Raw genomic sequence first — 16,965 nt, forward strand, 5'->3', positions numbered from 1 at the left:
CAGCATCACCAACACCGTCGACCTCCCCCACCACCTCCGCCATGGCTCCGAAAGCCGACAAGGGGAAGAGCGTGAAGTCGGCCGAGGTGCAGCGGCTCGCGGCGCTGCGGAAGGAGTGGGCGATCTTCTCCCCTCAGCTCGGTGCGTAGGAGCTGAGGGAGTACTACTACCTCTTCTGGTCGACAGAGACGCGAGCGCATCCGCGCACGAGGGTACTCCCGCCGCCGCTTTGGAACTGGCTCCAAACGGGTACCCATTCTTCGCGCTGTTCTTCTATTGTGGGCTCTGCCCGCCCTTCTCGGAGTTCTTCTGCGACATAATGAACACCTACGGGCTCCGCCTCCTTGATTTCACCCCCAATGCTGTTCTGACCATGGCAGTTTTTGCACATTTGTGCGAAAACTTTGTCGGAGTCCACCCTAATGTAGCCCTTTTCCGCCACTTCTTGATGCCTCTTGTTGAGAGAGGAGAGCCACTTGCCGGGGGGATCGCCTGGATCTCGAGAGTCGGCAAGAAGGAAGCGTATCTGGAGGGTGAGCTTCGCAGCAAATGGGAGGAGTGGAGAGCGGAGTGGTGCTGGATCGTCGAGGAGGACCCATAGCCGTTCACTGCCCTGCGCCAAGCCCCAATCGTGCATGGCAACGATTGGAGCAACGTGGCCCCGGAAGACGATAGATTGAAGATCGCCGTCACCCGGATCCTTCGCCTCAGGATTGCCGGGCTCACCGTAGGCGCAGTTGGCGCAGACTTCCTTCGCCGCCGCATCGCCCCCCTGCAGGAGAGGGGAAGACCCGCCTGGGAGTTCAAGAACTCGACGGATATAATGCGGCTACGTCCGGGTCTCAACTTCAACTTCACCGTCCTGGAGTTGGATGCAATGCTTCTGGAGCTGTTCAAATGCGACCCCCAGCACCCATTTGTTTTGCCGAGGAGCGTCATTCCATTGTGCAATAATTCATCGCTTGACCGGATCCGCGCCATGATGCCGTTGTGCGATTCCCACGGAATCGTTCCAACTTGGCAAGAACCTGCGGATGACGTTGTGCAGGCGTTCTTCGATGACTTGGTAGAAGTGCCGGTCCGCGCTGACGAACAGAAGAGCCTCACCCGCAACACTAACGATGCGGAGCTGCAGCGCATCGCCACTAGGGCGGAAGAGGCTGCGGCAGCAGCTGCCGCGGGCGCGTTCGGGTTCACCATAGAGGAGGCAGAGGCAGCAGAGGCGGCAAGCCTTGCCGAGCGCGAGGAGTTTGCCGGTGAGGAAGATCTTGCCGGCCCTGAAGCTGAGCCGAGCGAGGCCGGCGAGGAAGAGCCCGAGCCTTCAGACAGCTTGCCGCAGGCGGAGCCCCCGGCCCCGCCAAGGAGGCGTGTCCGCAGGGCCGGGGACGTAGCGGGGCGGCAAACGAGCCAACAGCCGCCAAGCCATGCGACATGCTCTACCGCGGCAAGCAATGTTGCCGCGGGAGCGCCTCACGCTGCTGCGGCAACTGGAGCGGGATCTTCCCAGTCCACCGCCACCGCCCCTGCCAAGCGGGCAAGGGATCCTACCCCTCCGCCTCGCCGCACCGGAGGGGAGCCGGACTTCGATCTCTCCGCGCTCAGCTCCGACGAGGAGGAAGAAGAGTAAGTTTCTTTGGTTCTCTTGTAGTTCTTCAATTCTTGTTGCTTTTATCTTGTCTCTGACTTGCTTCAATCTGAACCCATTCTTTTTCAGGACACTGGCCTAGAGAGCTGCGAAGAGAGCCAAGGCCTCGGTTATTGTCATCGAAGATGATCCCACCGTGTCAGCAGGGGGTGTGTCTGAGACCACCTTGACGGACCCTACAGCCACTCCCCAAAGCAGCCCCCAGTGCAGCCCCCAGCGTAAGTTTGTGGTTTTACTTCCTACTGTCGGGCGCGCATGGGTGCTCTTTTCTCTACTGATATCTTGCTTGTTGATTTGTGTAGGAGCAGAACAGCCTCACCAGGAGGGCCCGGAAGCCGCCCCCGAAGCGCCATCTGCTTCGACTACGCCGCCAAGGGAGGAGTCCCCGGCAAGGGAGCGCTCTCCGGCAAGGGAGAACGCCCTGGCAAGGGACAGTTCTCCGGCAAGGGACGGCACCAGTGATCCTCCGGCGGTTGAGACCGCGACTGCAGATCCTAGTACAGGTAATCTTCTTGCCTGGAATCTTCCCTTGGGCCCTTCTTCTTCTTCTGAATTTCCTTTCTTGGATTTTGTTTGATTTTTCTCCCTTCTTCGTTCTTCAGATCCATCTGCTGCGGAGCCAATGGAGACTGAGGACGCAGGCGAGGAAGGCGTGCGTGGCAGTAACGACGACGCCACCGCCAACGAAGAAGGGGCCGGTGCTGATGAGCCCGCCGGCGAAGAGGCTGCCAAGGTTGCCGCTGCAGAAGCTGGCGAGGGGTCGGGCGATCGCACTGACGGCCCTGAGGCCGCAGGAGCGCCAGGCGCTGCGTCGACCGCCGATCCCTCCGTCGCTGCCGCGGAGCCAGGCTCCGAAGAGCCCCAGCCCGACGCCTACTTGAAGGCCGGCGACGGTATCTTCATCAAGCTTCCCTGGGTGTCGAGCTCCAGGGCGCCGGTCGAAGGAGAAACTTTCGATGAGGAGCTGCTCGCCTCCGCCGGGCTGTCGTTGGTCGATGCGCCAAGCAGCAGCAGTGGCGAGCCTGAGGAGGAGCAGCCGCTGCGGAAGCTGCTGTCACTCTACCGCGCACGACAAGCCAAGCTGGCTTCCCGGGAAGCGCTTGTCGCGAGGGCGGGAGTCAATATGGAGAAACGCGCGGAGGAGCTCCGGGGCCTCAATCAAGAGGCCCTCTGGTCCCTGGCACAGGAGCGGGAGCGACTCGCCGAGGAGCGTACAACCTTCCTTCTCGAGAAGGCCGAAGCTGAGGAGGAACAAAGGCTTGCTGCCGAGAAGCAGTCCGCGCGAGAAGGCGAGTTGGTGCAGCGGAAGGCCAACCTTGACAGCTACGAGGAGGAGCTTCTCGCGCACGAGGAAACACTTGGCGGGGCTCTCAAGGAAGCAAGGGATGCTGCCGCAACTGCAGAGGCCGCCAAGAAGGAGCTGGAGACGAGGGTGACGCAGTTGGAGGCCAACCTCAAGACGAGTGGCGAGGAGCTTGCTATGCTCAAGTGCGAGCGCGAGAAGGATGCTGCTGCTCATGGTGAGCTGCAGGGTCTTCTCACTGAAAGGAGCAAGGAGCTCAGCGCCGCCAAGGACTCCAACGCGGATCTCGAGTTGAAGCTGGCTACGCTGACTCAGACGCTGGACGCTGCCAAGGAGCGAGAGGTGACCTTGTCGGAGAAGATCAAGGCCGACAAGGCGCTGCTGGCGAGCATCGCTGTTACCCAGAACTCATTTAGGGAGACGGTGGAGCATTGGACTGAGGGTCTGGTGAATATCGCCGCAGTCATCAACGGGGAGCTGGCGTAGCTGGGGATGGAGGACTTTGGGTATCCTTCCGACGAGCATCTCCAACCCAGCGCCAAGCTCAGCCTGTTCTTCAAGGGCATGCCGACGGCACTTCAGCGACTCCGGAAGAGGATCCCAAAGCAGCTGGCCGACGAGTCGCGCAGCATTTGCGCGGGGGCTCTCCAGAAGGTGCTGATGAAGGTGGCCTTCCGCAACCCAGGCCTCAACCTCACCAACGTCCTCAGGTCCTTGCCGCCTGACGCCGATCTGGATGCGCTCAAGGCCCTTGTCGCACCCATTGTGGACAAGGTGAGCGAGATCAAGAGGGTTGAGGGCGATCGCGTAGACTAGGTCGCCCGTTTTCTCTTTCTCCTTGTCACTGCTAGCCATATTATAAGATCAATCTGTTAGAGTTGCGACAAGTTATTTTGTAATATAACTCTATTTCTGTTATCAATTGCTACGTTATTTCCTTTACTAGATTCCTTCCTTTGTATGTTTTTACCCTACGCTTTTAGGGAACTTGTCGGCGCAGGCACCCGAGCCGCGAGCGCTGAGTGCGGGACGTCAGTAGCCTGCTGGCGGTGCCGCTTCCGACAAGAAACCTTGTCGTGACTAGTTGCAGCACACTTAAGTTGTTGAGCGAACTCGAAACAAAGTAAGGGCGCAACTAGCTACGAGTTGGTTCCTCCGCGCACAGGTTTTCCATACAAAGCACGGTCGTTCAAGGAAGATAACTTAAAATTTTAAAACTAATTGCTCAAACTTTGGCAACTTAGCTTTTCTGTTGTTTGCTTCCCGGCAAGGTGAAAAACTTCCTTAAACGACGCCTGGTCCATACCATTATCTTCTCCTTTCCCCCCGGGAAACTTGTGTGCGAGGGTACCTTCCTTTCCTTTGTTGAGAAAAAGAAAGAAGAGAAAATAAAGATATGGAGCCTTCCGGCTCGTTATTGCTTACCGGGGGTAGGTGCTGCACAAAGTGTCAGATAACGCATGCAAGAAAGAATATAATGCATGAAATTGACAAGATGTGCGGAGCACATGAGCTTTACTTATGCACGGGATCTGCGCCCGGCTTTGTACAAAGGATTACATGCAACATCAGCAAGACTCGTACAAAAGCTGGTTGCTGGAATGGGTTCCGGCAACCGCGCCCTACGGGTAAAACTTATGAAGATGCTCAATGTTCCAGGAGTTGCTCACCGGAGTGCCATCTTCGGTCTCAAGGCGGACAGCGCCAGGCCTAGTGACTCGTTTCACCCGGTAAGGGCCTTCCCACTTCGGCGTCAACTAGTTGGAATTCTTGGCGGACTGAACGCGCCGAAGAACAAGGTCACCTTCCTCGAAGCTTCTGGCATTAACTTTGCGGCTATGGTAGCGGCGCAAAGCTTGCTGGTATCGAGCAGCTCGTACAGCAGCCAGAAGACGATCCTCCTCAAGGAGCAGCGCGTCATCTTGTCGCAGCTGCTCTTGCTCAAGCTCATCATAAGCGAGCACTCGAGGTGATCCGTATACGGGTTCCGTGGGGAGAACTGCCTCTGCTCCATAGACTAGAGCGAAAGGTGTCTGGCCAGTGGCTCGATTTGGCGTCGTTCTGATCGACCAAAGAACCACTGGCAGCTCCTCGATCCAGTTTCTTCCGCACTTGTGCAGCCTGTCGAAAGTTCTGGTCTTGAGCCCGCGCAGCACTTCAGCATTTGCCCTCTCCGCTTGACCGTTGCTTCTCGGATGAGCAACAGAAGCGAAGCAGATCTTGGCACCGAGATCTTGGACGTACGGCATGAAGGTACGGCTCGTGAATTGCATGGCGTTGTCGGTGATGATCCTGTTAGGGATCCCGAAACGGCAAACAATCGACCTGAAGAACTTGACTGCTGACTGTGCTGTCACCTTCCTCACTGGTTCCACTTCCGGCCACCTTGTGAACTTGTCGGTTGCAACGTACAAGTACTCAAAACCCCCGACAGCTCGGGGAAAGGGGCCGAGGATGTCGAGCCCCCAGACCGAAAATGGCCAGGATAAAGGGATCGTCTGGAGAGCTTGAGCTGGCTGGTGTATCTGTTTGGAATGGAACTGGCACGCTTCACACTTGGTTACTTGTGCAGTTGCATCCTGGAGGGCTGTCACCCAAAAGAAACCTTGCCGGAACGCTTTGCCGGCAAGTGCTCTTGCGCCAATGTGGTGACCACATATGCCTCCATGTATCTCTGCCAACAGCTTTTCTCCGTCTTCCCGGCAAATACACTTCAATTTCACACCATTGAGTCTTCTTCTGTACAGTGTGCTGCCAACAAACTGGTACATACTTGACTACCGGGCTACTTTTTCCGCTTCTCCTTGCTCTTCGGGAAGTTCTCCTGTCTGAAGGAAATGGACAATCTGTTGTGCCCATGCTAGAGCTTGTGGCTCGAAAACAAGGACTAAAGGCACATCTACTGCTGCGGGAACATCCGCTTCCACGGCGAGAACCTGCGGCTCAGCCGGAGCTTGATGTTCCCCGGCAAGCTTGCCAGAGCAAAGCTTGTCGGGAGCGTCTGCTACTACGGAACAAACCATAAGGCTTGCCGGAGCAGACTGCTCCTCAGCACCCTTGGTGTTGATCTTGGGGACTTTCTTGGCGGCGGCTTCAGGAAGCTCTGCCGGAAAATAGTCACCAGAAATCAACTTCCTCTTCTTGTTCTGTCCAGTTGATGGCGTTACGGACGGTTGAGTCAGCTTGAGCACAAAGATCCCTGGTTCCACAGGCAACTTTAGTGCGGCGCACTTCGACAGGCCATCAGCAATGTCATTCTGAGCTCTCGGAACATGCTCCATCTGTAGGCCGTCAAAGTGCTCTTCCAGCTTTATCACTTCATCAACATATGCTTCCATCAACGGACTCTGATAATTCTTGTTCACTTGGCGGACGACAAGCTGTGAGTCACCCCTGACAATGAGCTTCTTGATCCCAAGGTCTGCCGCGATCCTGATACCGGCAAGCAATCCTTCATACTCTGCAGTATTGTTGGTTGCTTGCTCCTTGGGAAAGTGCATATGGACTATGTATTTGAGGTGCTCTCCGTTGGGTGCGACAAGCAGCACGCCCGCACCGGCGCCTTGCAGCGAGAAGGCACCATCAAAGTACATCAGCCACTCTTTGCTCGCTTCCTTGACGGGGATGCTCGTCTCTGGAATTTCTTCATCTGGCGTTGGCGTCCACTCTGCTACGAATTCTGCGAATGCTCTGCTTTGGATAGTTGAAGTACTTTCAAACTTGAGGCCAAAGCTTGACAGTTCCATCGCCCACTCTACAAGCCTTCCTGTTGCTTTGGGATTTTGCAGTATCCTCTTCAGCGGAAAACGAGTGACGACTGTGATCTCATGTGCTTGGAAGTAATGGCGCAGCTTTCTCGAGGCCATGAGAAGGCCGAAAAGCAATTTCTGCACACCAGAGTACCTTGACCTAGCCCCCTGCAGAAGGGAACTGACAAAGTAAACTGGGCGCTGCACCATTCTCTTCTGCATCTTATCATGCTCCTGCGCAGATCCATCCTTGTCGGGACCAGAGCTTGATGGACCAGAGCTTGTCGGCGAAGCCCCCTACTTGTCGCTGGATGCATCTGCCGTGGTTGCTGGCTCATCATCTGCCTCCCTCTCCGCCACTAACGCAGCACTAACCACTTGATTGGTTGCCGCTATATACAGCAGCAACTTCTCTTGCGGCCTAGGTGCGACAAGTGTTGGAGTGGAGGACAGTTACCTCTTTAAGTCCTGCAGCGCAGCCTCCGCCTCCGGAGTCCATTTCATTGGACCTGCCTTTTTCAATATTTTGAAAAATGGCAGGGCGCGCTCAGCAGTTCGAGAGACAAACCTGCTGAGAGCAGCCACGCAACCGGCAAGCCTTCGTACATCCTTGACGCGCTTTGGTGCTTCAATCTGCTCAATGGCCTTGATCTTGTCAGGATTGGCTTCAATTCCCCGCTGAGACACGAAGAACCCGAGAAGCTTGCCAGAATGGACTCCAAACACGCACTTCTCAGGGTTAAGCTTGAGGTTGATCTTGCGCAGATTTGCAAATGTCTTGTCTAAATCTTGAATCAGGGTCGCCCTGTCCTTGCTCTTGACCACTATATCATCCATGTAGGCTTCCACATTTCTGTGCATTTGTGGCTCAAAAGCGTGGTGGACTACCCTTGTAAATGTTGAACCAGCATGCTTCAAACCGAAAGGCATCTGTGGAAACAGTACGTGCCCCACGGGGTGATGAATGCGGTCTTCTCCTCATCCTCTTCCGCCATGAAGATCTGATGGTATCCTGAGTATGCATCAAGAAATGAAAGCTAATCACATCCGGCCGTGGAGTCAACAATCTAGTCGATGCGCGACAAAGGAAATGGGTCTTTGGGACAAGCTTTATTGACATCGGTAAAGTCGATACAAAGCCTCCATTTCCCCTTAGCCTTGCGCACGACAACAGGATTGGCCAACCACATGGGATGGAGCACTCCTCTGACAAGACCTGCTGCTTCCAACTTCTTGATTTCTTCTGCGATGAACTCTTGGCGCTCCACTGCCTGTTTCCTGACTTTCTGCTTGACGGGCCGCACATGAGGATAGACGGCAAGGTGGTGCTCAATTACTTTCCTGGGAACACCGGGGATGTCAGACGGTTGCCACGCAAACACGTCGACGTTCGCCCGCAGGAAAGCAATGAGCGCGCTTTCCTATTTAGGGTCGAGAGTGGCACTGATGGTGAAGGTACCACCAGTGCCGTCCTCCTTGGCGGACACCTTCTTGGTTTCAGGTGGAGCTGCCATTGCCTTCTTACACTTGCCGGTGGAGCTCGATGGTGCGTCCTCGACGGTAGTGTAGCACTCCGAAGAGGTGCGCTTGCCGGAGTGGGCATCAGAACTCTTACCGGACTTGGTCTTCTTCTTCCCCCCGGGAGCTTCAGCGGCAAGTGACTTGCGATCTGTTGCGGCTGTTTCTTCCCGGTAAATCTTGTCGGCACAGATAAGAGCATCTTTCTTGTCGCCAGGGACAGAGATGACACTTATCGGGCCTGGCATCTTCAGCATGTTGTAGGCATAGTGAGAGGCTGCCATGAACTTGGCAAGTGCTGGACGACCAAGGATTCCATTGTAAGGCAATGGAAAGTCGGCAACATCAAACGTAACCCTCTCAGTCCTGAAGTTAGACTCGCTGCCAAATGTTACCGGCAACGTGATCTTTCCCTTTGGCTTGCTCCTTCCCGGATTGATTCCTTGGAACGTACCAGTTTCTTCGAGCTCGCTGTCAGGGATCTGGAGTTTCTGGAGCACCGCGGAGGAGATCAGGTTCAAGCCGGCCCCGCCGTCAACTAACATCTTAGTGACCTTGAGGTTGCGGATAGTTGGTGAAACCAACATCGGCAAGCACCCGACAGCAGTTATGCGATCAGGGTGGTCCTCAATATCAAAGATGATAGGCGTGCTGGACCATTTCAGAGGTTTGCATGACTCGACGGGTGGTTCTGCTGCATTAACTTCCCGCACCCACTGCTTGAGCTGGTGGTGCGATGTATGCAGAGAAGTGCCTCCGTCAACGCACAGGACCTCTGTGGCTTTCTGGAACTCCTGCTCATGAGTCTCCTCATCATCCATGTCTTCATCGTCGTCGTCATTTCCATCCTTGTCGCGGCTGCGAGGAGGTCTGTCTCCTTGCCGCTGCTTGGCCTTGCCGCTGCGTCCTCCTCGGCCGGGACGTTTCTTGCCGGATCCTCCAGCACCTTCCTGGGCTTTCTCCTTGTCGCGCCGCTCGTATTCAGCTTTCTGTTGCTCAACAAGCTGCTCGACTTTCTTGCAGCTCTGGAGATCGTGGCCCTTGGTGCGGTGGATCTTGCAATACTGTTTGTTGGTGCCGTCCTGCTTGTTAGCGACCGCCATAGCCTCTGCGGTAATCTCCTTGCCGGAGTCTCCAGCTTTGGCTTTCTTGGCGCCACCACCGTTGCCGGACTGCTCGACGACTAGCATCTCTTTTCCTTTCTTCCTCCTGTTGTTTCGCCGACGGTTTTTCCTTGCCGGGGCTGCATCATCGCTGTCAGATCCTCCTGCTCCTATGTTCTCTCCGGGGAGTCTCCTCCCTTCCTCAGCACGCGCACACTTGTCGGCCAGGGCATATAGCTCACTGACGTCTCTGATCTTTTACATCACCATCTCCTCCCGCATCCTGCGGTTTCGCACATTCTGATGGAATGCGCTGATCACCGCGGCAGGGTGGACGTCTGGGATGTTGTGCTGTACTTTGCTGAATCTCTGAATGTACTTGCGCAGGGGCTCTCCTTCCTTCTGGGCGAGCAGGTGAAGGTCACTCTCTTGGCCATGAGGCTTGTGGCCGCCTGTGAAGGCGCCGACAAACTGATGGCATAGATCGGCCCAAGAGGATATGGAGTTGTCCGGCAAGTGCATGAGCCAGGATCTGACGTTGGGCTTGAGCACCAGCGGGAAGTAGTTGGCAAGGATCTTGTCGTCCCGTCCCCCGGCAGCCTGCACCGCAATGGTCTAGATGCTGAGGAACTCCGACGGATGCGTCTTGCCGTCATACTTCTCCGGTACGTCTGGCTTGAAGTTCTTCGTGCTGGGCCACTGGACTTGCCGCAGCTCACGAGTGAACGCAGGGAAACCTACCGCGTATGGCAAGTCGCCTGGTTACCCTGGCGCATGCATGTCGACAGAGGGCCCAGCGCGCTTGTCGGATTGACGTCGCGCTTCTCTTTGGCACTCGATGCGAGTACGAGCGTCTTCTTGCTGTCGATCGCGAAGAACTTGGCGCTCATCGCGACGAGCTCGTGGATCCGACGATGCGGTGGAGTCGCTATCGAGGTGGATCCGGCGAGTCAGCGATCTTGGCCTTCGGGGTGGTGATTGCATGGTGGTTGCACCTCCACCAGTTTCGTCGCCACTGGCTCGCGCCTGGCAACCCTGCCGCGGTAGTGACGCGCTCGGCTGCCGCGGAGTGTCGCCGTTGGCGTAGCCGATGAGACTGTGAATGGTGGCCCTCCATTCTTCCATCTTGTCCGACGTCGGAGGGTAATCCAGGAGCAGTTGAGCTCGCGCTATAGCTTCTGCCGGAGTGGTGGGTGGCAGTGGCAGACGGCGCGAGGAGCGGGATGTGCTCGGACTTCTAACTATGTTAGAAGGAGCATTATCCCGTCCGGGCGACCGTGTCTCGCTCGTGCTGGTACGCTAGCGTGCATGCTGGTCTTGAGCGCCCCGGGATCCACCAGCTTGATCTTGGCCCAACAAACGTATGGTACTGCGAGTACCATGACGTTGTCGGTCCTGCGCCTCCTGAGATGGGCGCAGAACAAGCATGGACGTCGAGGTCTGTGCCGCCTTGCCCTTGGACCTGGCAGCGTCGTGAGCTTCCTCGTCGATGTCCGTCCTTCCGCCGACGTCTACCCCACCACCCGTTTGCTCCGGTGGCGGTGGGATCGACGTGGACGGAACAGCTGCCTCCAAAGCCTTCTTCTTCGGTGGCATGTTGATGAAGAAAATGAAGATCTAGCTCGTGTGGACGCCGGATCAGGTTCACACAGCCTCGACGCCCCCTACCTGGCGTGCCAAAGATGTCGGGGGAAACTGATCCACGAACACCTATGGGACCGGCGGACCGAGCCCCGTTCGGTTCGGCGGGGGGTGGAGGTCGCACGAAGAGCGGATCGAGGCGAAGCACACGAGCAGTTTACCCAGCTTCGGAGCTCTCTGAAGAGATAATACTCCTACTGCTACTTGTCTGATTGTATTGTGTTCTTGCTCGAGAGAGCTAAGTGTTTTTCTGGCTTCCGAATGATCCGAACCCCCTCTACATTGCGCATGGGCATCCTTTTATATGCTCAAGGGGTCACCGACAGGTGGCAACGCAGAGAAGGGTAAAAATGTAAAAAGAGAGGTGGTTGGTACAGTTACTTGTATAGTGTTTACTACCTAACTCTGACGGCAGGGGACAAGGGCATTAAATGCCCATATGTGTAGCCCAAACAGTGCAGAAAAGGACCGTCAGGGGAGCCACCGCTCGCCACGATGGCGATCTTGTCAGCTTCGCATGCCACCGTGCACCGCTGGCTGCACAACCTCCCGCCACGCGCGCCTGGAAAGGCCCCCAGAGCGACACGTTGGTGGATGCGCTGGAGCGTGGGCACAGAGTGGCCTCCTGCCGCGGCAAGCGCCTTGCCGCGGCCGTTGTCTTGTCGGGCCTAGAAGCTTGTCGCTCACCAGGCCTTGCCGGGACACGCGGCGCGTCGCGGCAAGTTCCTTGAAATGCCTTGGTTGGCCTTCCCGGCAAGCTCCTCTTGTCGGGGCCTTGTCTCCTGGGCTTAAATACTTTGTTCTTGAATGGCTCCAAAGGAACCACGGAGGATCTTGGCGGTCGCCCAGCAAGCCTTGCCGTGGGGTGCTGCAACTGCCCATGCACAAGTTCGGGGTACTAGGGTACCCCTATTCTAGTACACCGACACATCATCAATTTCTTGGTGAGTGAATGGCATAGTTAGTTGGTCCAAATCTTCAACCTTCTTGATAAGTCTGGCTAAACCAAACTTCATTTGATGTTGCCCCGAAGACCCAAGTCGTTTTTTGAAAGCTTGAAAGATAACAGATTCTTTGCCCGCATGATCTTCTACACAGTATCCATCATTAGTGTTAAGTGAAGCAATTTCATTTCTCCTATATCGTTATGAGGCCATTGCTTGAAAAAAATTTGGTTGCTCATCGCCAAACTTTACCCATCTTATAGTACATCTCTTCCTCCAATATTCTTTCTGATAATTAAGAAGCCTCAGAATATGGTGTTTGAGTATGCGTCGAAAATTTGATTCTGGAGTAGTGAGATGCCTTTTATTTTCAAGTTCATCAAGTTCAAAGAGAGCCCTGTTGGAATTTTCAATGGCAATAGACAACTTAGAAATACCTTTACTCCATCTTTTCAGATCACGCCTCATGAATTTAAACTTTCGGGAGATAACAGTAGCCATGTTGGTCGAGGGAATTGGTTTGGACCAAGAATTAGAAACCGTGTCCATAAACCCAGGATGATGCAACCAATACGATTCGAACCTGAAAATCTTGGATCGAGGAATGGTTGTCTCAATGCAAACCACACAAGGGATGTGATCAGAAACTGGCCGGCCTAGAGGCCTTACTAGGGTTTTAGGGTATGCAGTAGTCCAGTTGGTGCTCGTAAAAAACCAGTCAATTTGCTCTAATAGGGGGTCCACCTGCATATTAGTCCAGGTGTAAGCTCGACCTTTGATAGGCAGTTCCACTAGATTTTGGCTTCTGATAAAATCATTGAAGGTGATCATGTCCCCAAAATTTCTGCCTGGGTTATTATGGTTGTCTGGGCCATGAATGAAATTAAAATCCCCTAAAAGGAGCCAATCTTCATTGTGTGGGATATTGAGGTCTAGCAGCCACTGTATGAAGTCCCTATGTTCATCACCCTGACAGGGGCCGTACACATTCACTAGGGTCCAATATTGTGCTGATTGAGTGGATTGGAAACAGATCACTAAGGCAAAGTCCCTGGAGGCCACAATGGTGGCAGAGAAAATTGAACTGTTCCAAATTGTTGCGATTCCACCCGAAGCACCACAGGCCGGAATAAATTCAAATTTATCAAAACATCATGGGCAGCAAGACTTAATAAAGTTATTATCAAAAGAGTGCTTCTTAGTTTCCTGCAGACATATCACAACACAACCACTGGCCGTAATGGCATTAAACAGAGCAAGTTGCTTAGGTTCAGAATTTAAACCACAGACGTTCCAACAAAGAACATTCCAGTTAACCAAAAGTACCATGGATAAAAGAGAAAAGATTAAGCACTGGATGAGGATGAAATAGCATCCTCATTAACTTCATTGAGCACCTCTTCAGAGAGCTCGACAACAGGAATAGCACATTTGAGAGTGCCAACAAGTTGCAGCGCGGCAATCGGAGTGGGCGGTGGAACAGCAGAACTGTCTTCTTCTTCAGAACGAGTCATGGACTGTAGAGCCGACGGATTGATCCTTAGCTTGACCTTAGAAGATCTTGGTTTGCTATCAGTAATGGCAGGAACCTTGAAACCATCGTATTTGTTGGACCTAGTGCTACGACGAAGAAAACCAGATGACATGGGTATGGCAAGCTTCCCTTTGCGAATTGTGTCAGCCGAATCTGGCCCTGTTCCTCCAAGAGTACTAGCAGAGCGGTGTTCAGCATTAACCAAGAAACCAGCATTTGGGACATCAGAGGTCACATTCCAGAGATCTAGAAATTTTCCACAGGAGTCTCATCTCCGAAGCTGTGATCAGATTCCACAATTGGACCAACAGATGAAGCCATTTGAGCCACATGGTCAGCACTCAGGGGAAGTACAGGTTGCACATGTTGAGTAGGAACAAAAATCTCCTAAGATTGGTAGGCCACCACTAGATTCTGCAAGTAAACATGGTCTGGACTGACAACTTTGTTTAAGTCAGGTGTGTCCTGGAGCTCTTCAATTTGCAGAGAGGAAGAAGCAAACTCCCTTGTCTGTTTTGTTGTTGTCTGTTTTGCGATCGATTAATGGTTGTTAACTCAACCCGATCGAACGATTCCTTAGCTACTACTGCTAACTGAAGCCGATCGATGTTGCGTCTGGATGAACAATGAGCGTTGCGGGTGGGTGGGGGGGTGGATGAATAGTGAGCGGTCGGGGTTGATGAAAAGGACACCGTGGCGTTGCCTCTGGATGAACAGGACCCTGATCGATCGAGCCGGTTGAGGCTGGATGAAGAGGACCCCGTGGAGGGCTGGATGAACAGGATGACCCCATGGAGGGCTAGATGAACAGTAGACGGTGGAGGGGTGGTTGAACAGTAGCCGATGGAGTAGCGCGCGGTGGAGGCTGGATGGACAGGAGCCCGTGGAGGCTGGAGGAGGTCGACGATAGCCCGTGGAGGCTGGAGGAGGTCGACGGTGGAGATGAATAGTATCCCGTGGAGTCCCGTTTTGCGGTACGCCACACCCCTCCCGATGAACAGGAGCCCCGTTTCGACCATAGTGCTCCAACACAAGTCCGTTGCGTCCGTTTTGTGGTACGCCACACCCCTCCCGATCAACAGGACCCCCATTTCGATCGTAGGAGGTCCGTTTCCTCTGTTTTGCGGTACGCCAGACCCCTCCCGATGAACAGGATCCCATTTCGAACGTGGCTGATCAAACACAATGCCATTTCCTCCATTCCACGGTACACTAGGCCTTGTTTCCATCGCCTGTTCCGTCCAAGCCCCCCCGATGAACACGATGATGCATTCCGTTCCGACCCTGCCGGTTGGCTCCCCATGAACACGACGATGATGCTGTTTCTCCGTTCCGACCCAGCCATGTACACGAGTCCTGGCCGTACGTATGCGCGAGTAGGCGTTCGAGACCCCGCCCGTATGTACACATACGTGGTCGTATTTTCTTTCTTGCACACTAGCCGTTGTACGTACGTGTACATGCTACGTGCGCGCCTTTACTACGACACGTGCACGCCTCTACATCGACCAGTATATATGTACATACATGTTCGCGACCAGAATGACAATGCTACATACGCTTCGACCAGGTGGGTCCCGACTGTCAGGCACTTCCTTGCGTGCGAAGATATAGCTGGCGGGTCCGAGCTGTCTGCGGCGGTAAAGTTTTTTTCACGAAATACAGAGGCCCTTTCAGTGGGTCCCAGATGTCAGGTGGAGGATTCATTATTTTGCGCGTAATAAGGAGGCATTTCCTTGCGTGCGGCCGTGGACCTAGCTGTCAGCCTCTCCACGTACAGTCCACCTCAGATGCATGTCGGTCGTTGACCACGTTGACCACGCCACACCGAGAGCACCAGGGCGGTGGACGACAGCGAGGCCTAGGAAGGGTACGACACGGAGCCAGGGAAGACTCGGCAGTTGTTTCCCACGCGGAGGGGAGTACGACTGTACAAGGGTTTACTGGTTCGTCTGCCGTCGCCGGAGAATAACAGCAGGTGTGGGTGAGTAGAGGGATGGCTAGGGCAGCGATGGGAGTATGGTGGGGCGGTGAGGCCTGCGCGACAGCACAGCCAGCCGCAGGGAGGAGGGAGCTGGCAGTCCCACCGGCGCTTGTTTGAGTGGCTGGAGCAGGAAGAGTAGAGATTGAAGAAGCACGACGACAGTTGGATTGACATCCAACAGTCACAGATTGTGTGTCAACCTTTTTGTAGGAAAGCCTAAAATCTGTGGAAAACAGCATACATGCCATCTGCCATTATTTCTAATAATTTACAGCCCATTTGCTAATTCTTACGGTTTTTTTGGAGCCCATATTCTTTTTGTTAGCATTACAGCCCATATTGTGGCCACGGTTAAAAAATTATACAAAATTTTGCATATGTCCGTGCAGTCTGAACTGTTTGTAATCCCAAAATTTCGAGTCACATTCAGACTGATTTTCAAAATAAATGCATATCAATATAAAATCCAATAAATTGTCCATGCATAAAAATCAATGCAATTGTTGGTGGATAGCCGGTTTGATGTGTTCTAAAAATGTACAACCCATTTCTCATTACTGATAGGCCATTTTCTCGGCCAGCTGAATGAAGCTCTCCTCGTCTTGAAAGATTTGCAGCCCAACAGGCCTGATAAAGCGACTTACTTGACAAATAACAAAAAAACTAGGCTAGCCATTTTCAGAAAGAAAAAAACTACTGGGCTGGTCTGTGGTAAACATAAAAGAAAATGTTGTCTAGACAGGCTAGAGTGTCCCGCACAGCCCAGTTGACACCCTGCTTCCGTCTCAAAAACAAATTAGGTAAATGCCACTCCAATTATGGCAATTCATAAAAATGCCACTGCAATTTCCAAACTTTGAAAAATGCCACTGCAAATTTTGAAAAACGCCACTGCAGTTTGCAAACTTTGAAAAACGCCACTCCAGACTTCAAAAAATGCCACTAGAAATGGCATGAAATGGCATTTTTAAAAGTTTGGAAATTGCAGTGGCATTTGTCGGAAACACCAGATTTGGAGTGGCATTTATCAAATTAACCCAAAACAAAAATAACTGGGCGAGCTGCTGGGTCCCTGGTTTAAGCCGCTCATTGTGCAATTCTCTCGTTTATTAACTACGTTGACAATGGCATGGGACCCAGATGTCAAAAATCCACTAGGAGGAGCCATTTTTTTACTGGCTTGAAATAAGGAGGCACTTGCTTGCGTACTGCCGTGACCTTGGAGGGTCCCTGCTGTCATCCTTTCCACGTACAATCATCTCCTGATTGTGTACGCGTCAACTTGGTAGGCCCACAAGTCAGCCTCTAAACCCGTGGAGGACAAATACAACCATTTAAAAAAATAACAGCCCATTCCATACGTTCAAATGGAAAGTTCAAGATTCAGATCAAAGTAACAGGTCTGATCCACATATAGAGTACTGAACTTGCACGTTGACAACCATCATAGCCAAGTTAACTATCTACTCCCACTAATACTCTAGTAGCGTACAAGTACTAACTTACTCTTAGCTAACTAGACGATGCCGGCCGCCATCTGCGGT

Source organism: Triticum dicoccoides, chromosome 5B (genome assembly GCF_002162155.2).
Source record: "Triticum dicoccoides isolate Atlit2015 ecotype Zavitan chromosome 5B, WEW_v2.0, whole genome shotgun sequence".
NCBI classification, from domain to species: Eukaryota; Viridiplantae; Streptophyta; class Magnoliopsida; order Poales; family Poaceae; genus Triticum; species Triticum dicoccoides.